The sequence below is a fragment of the Myotis brandtii genome, unplaced genomic scaffold, assembly GCF_000412655.1.
Source record: "Myotis brandtii unplaced genomic scaffold, ASM41265v1 scaffold82, whole genome shotgun sequence".
NCBI lineage: Eukaryota > Metazoa > Chordata > Mammalia > Chiroptera > Vespertilionidae > Myotis > Myotis brandtii.
Window position 1 is genome coordinate 4,354,253 of NW_005371324.1, and position 4,336 is coordinate 4,358,588.

The following is a 4,336-nucleotide window of genomic DNA, read 5'->3' on the forward strand; positions in this document are numbered from 1 at the left end:
ATTCTGGTCAAGGGCACGTACCTCAGTTGCAGGCTTCTTCCCTGTCTGGGCCCTAATTTGGGGCATGTGTAGGAGGCAACCAATCGATATGTTTCTCTCACATCGATATTTCTCTCTGTCTTTCCCTCTCTTTTCCACTCTCTCTAAAAATCAATGGGACAATATCCTCAAGTGAGGATTAATAAAAACAAAAAAGATGTTAAATTGTTTGCTCAAGGTCACACAGTTACAAAGTGTGAGAGACTGGGTCAATAATCTAAAGTGGCTCATATTCAGGAAGCACTATTATGATTTTCTCTAACAGAAAAGCTGTAGAGGATGGTGAACAGTGCATAGGGCTTTGGAGTTGGACAACATAGGGTTACATTCCTATCATCCCCTTGCTAACCAAATGATTTGGGACAAGTAAATTCATACTTGAGCTTTACTCATCTGCATTTTGAAAATAATAATACTCCCTCATGGCAGGTATTATTGTGTAGGTTTAATGAGAAAACCTGTGCGTGGTGGGCACCCTGGTAACACAGCATTGTTTCTGAAACGAGAAACTGTTCTTCCTCTTCCCTTTTGCAGCCATCGTAGAAGCAGCATCGGTCAAAATGAAGTTCAATCCCTTTGTGACCTCTGACCGGAGCAAGAACTGTAAAAGGCATCTCAATGCACCTTCCCACATTCGAAGGAAGGTTGTGTCTTCTCTTTCCAAAGAGCTGAGACAGAAGTACAATGTTCGGTCCATGCCCATCCTACAGGATGATGAAGTTCAGGTTGTTTGAGGACATTACAAAAGGCAGCAAAGTAGTCCAGGTTTACAGGAAGAAATATGTCATCTACATTGAACGAGTGCAACGGGAGAAAGCTAATGGGACAACTGTTCATGTGGGCATTCACCCCAGCAAGGTGGTTATCACTAGACTACAGCTGGACAAAGACCACAAAAAGATCCATGAACGTAAAGCTAAATCTCTCCAAGTAGAAAAGGAAAAGGGAAAATACAAGGAAGGAACAATTGAGAAGATGCGGGAATAAAGTAATATTATATACAACTTTCATTAAAAACTTAAAATGAAAAAAAAAGAAACAGTTCTTAGCTGACAGGACAGAATTACTTTACGGGATGACATTTACAAGAGGAATTACAAAAGTATAAATTTCCTCTGATAGTTGGACAAATTACTTCCCTCAATACTACCACCTTAGAATGATCTCGGTGTTTTGTAAGGTTGAGGAACCATCCCAATTGACAGCTAGTAATTTTAGTCCTTCCCAAACAGTACAGTCCAATCCAACTTTCTGCAGTGATTGAAACGTTCTGGATCTGCGCTGTTCAGTATGGTTGGTAGCCATTAGCCACGTGTTGAAATATGACTATTGTGATTGAGAAACTGACACTTAAATTAAATTTTAATTAGTTTCAATTTAGGTAGCCATATATGGCTGGCGGCCACTGAATAAGATAGCTTCAACTCTAATAATCTAATCCATCATTTACATCTAAAGAAAAACCCTAGAGAAATCTCTAGGAATTAGAATATTTAATTTCCTGTCCTAATTGCAGGATAGGAAATAAAATTGATTAGCTATTTACTCTAATGAGCCATGTAGGTAAAGCCTAGATGGAGTCAAGGTGTGATCTGCTCTGACCCCAAAATTGTAGATCAAACTATGTCAGCTTTTTTGCAAGTTTCAGAAACAGTTATCCCTTGATTATCACTTGAATGCTTTAGTCCATCACCCTGAGAATTCAGCTAGGGATAAAACTATGTCATAGATACATTTAATTTTAATGACTAAAAGGTGATTAGAGTAAATGCTTTTCTGCTATTAAAAAACAGGGAGATGAGCACTCCTTATTGTTGACCTCACCACTTCTGGTAGCAAAAGTTGTCCTAAGAAACAGTCAGATCAATTGGTTGGTTGATGTCGAAGGCCTTGGTAGCCATTATGCAGCACATTGATGCATAGAGATTAGTGTTACATTGTACAGATTAAAAGCTGAGGCTCAGAGAGAATGACTAAATTGCCCAGATCACCAGCTTCTATAGGGTATAGCCAGCACACAAACCCAGATTTTTCTGACTCCAAAATTTGAACAATTAAACACCAAACTATATTTTGTCTTGGTTAACTGATATCAGTGTACTTTGGCCATGCAGTCTGCTATCTATAAAATAATTTCCTGTTAGTTAAATGTCATATTAACTTTTGGGGAATTTTGTGAAATAAATCATCTGAATAGCTTTTGGTTGTTCTACAAAAACACATATGTGGTTATTTCTGCTACTTGGTGTCTCTGAGTTCTGTTCGAGGAAAATTATCTTTTCATGTGCATGCTATTTTTAGTTAGAACAAAAGCCCAATATGTTTAACTTGGACCTTAACTGCCAAGAAACCTTTGCTAAATTCATTGCTCAGCTATCACTGTGAACTTATCTCAGGTGACTAGTGATATCATTTGTTTACCCAATGTTAACAATAGTATTTATGAGGCCTACTGTGTGCCAGGGCCTATAATCATACTGGTATGCAAAATATGGTGGTGAACATGACAGAAAGTTCTTCAGGCAACCCACAGTCAAATACGGAAGAAAGAGCTTATATAAGTAGCAACATAGATACTTAACTGTAATTGTAACAAGAGTTCACAAAAGGTAAATGAATGATTGTATAATCTGGCCAGGCAAAAGGCTTAGCTTTATGGCCTACTCAGGGATTTTCAACCCATGTGCCATGAGAATTTTTTTTAAAATGCAACATCTGACCGCTTTTCCCTTAGATTGTCAAATAAAAATAATGACAACAGCCAACAAAATAGCCATCCAGTGTGAATTAATAAAAATTGAATCTATTTTTGTATGTCAGAATTTTACTAATTAGTTTATGTGTGCCACGAGATGAAAAAGGTTAAAAATCACTGGCCTAGGTTATAAGAACCTCTGAAAGTAAACTTTGTTCTTATTAATCAGAAATTCTATTGTGCACTGATATTTTATTGTACATAATTTGATAAGCAGTACAATAGAAAAAACACAAAAATAATAACAGGCATAAATATCCCTTTTACTTATCAGAGAACAGCTAATAATTATTCTTGCTTTTATTTTTGTTTTAGTTATTTTCCAGAATTCTAATTTGAAAAATTCTTTTGGAAAGTATATAAAGCAGTTTCACTATAATAAAAATGGAAATTGAGTTGGAATAATGTCATTGCTTTGGACATCTGCATTATTAATTTGGAGATGACAAAGACTAATAGGCCTTCTGTTTAGAAGTCAAGACTGACAAGCAAAGATCATGCCTTTGCAAAAATAATTAATGATTACTATAGAAAGTTATACCTCTACCCAAAATAACTAAGAAAAACCAGCATCCCTTGACTTTTGTTGTTGTTGTTAATCCTCATCCAAGCATATTTTTCCATTAATTTTTAGAGTGAGTGAAGGGAGGGGGAGAGACAGAGACACAGAGAGAGAAACATCCATGTGAGAGAGCCTCCCAATCACATCCCAATGAGCCTGCAACTGAGGCATGTGCCCTGGGCCAGAACTGAACCTGGGCTCCTTCAGTCCATGGGCTGATGCTCTATCCACTGAGCCAAACCAACTAGGGTGCATCCCTTGCCTTTAAAGGCTTTAGTCCACCATCATCGTTAAGAACCGAGATATACTGCATGTAATATTATTATATTTAAAATAATTTGTCTTGAAATATTAATGTTTATTACATGCAACATTATTATATTTAAAATTGTTTTTATTGAAATAGCAAAAAAGAAAAAAGAACTGAGATAAAAAAATATTATCATGGTGAAGGGTTCTAGATAATAATGTTAAGACTTACTTTTCACCCTAGTCGGTTTGGCTCAGTGGATAGAGTGTTGGCCTGCAGACTGAAAGGCCCCAGGTTCGATTCCGGTAAAGGACACATGCCTGGGTGGTGGGCTCGATCCCCAGTAGGGGGCATGCAGGAGGCAGTCGATAAATGATTCCCTCTCATCATTGATGTTTCTATCTCTCTCTCCCTCTCCCTCCTTCTCTGAAATTAAAAAAATATATATTACAAAATAAAAAGACTTACTTTCCTACCTAGAGCTTGCCTGAATAGGGGTAAATGTAAATTAATTTTCACATGGGTCAGCCAATGATCAGCAGATCAGGTGTTAGCGCATTAACAACAAGAGAAAACCAGTAAAAAAAAAAATACATATAAAAAAGACTTTTCCTACCTAGAGCTTGCCTGAATAGGGGTAAATGTAAATTAATTTTCACATGGGTCAGCCAATGATCAGCAGATCAGGTGGTGGCGCATTAACAACAAGAGAAAACCAGTAAAAAAAAAA

At 36.9% G+C, this 4,336-nt stretch overlaps 1 pseudogene; it reads left to right on the forward strand.

Moving 5' to 3' along the window:
* The first annotated feature begins 599 nt into the window (after nucleotides 1-599).
* On the forward strand, nucleotides 600-1,074 carry LOC102245994 (annotated as a pseudogene).
* Nucleotides 1,075-4,336: the final 3,262 nt, after the last annotated feature.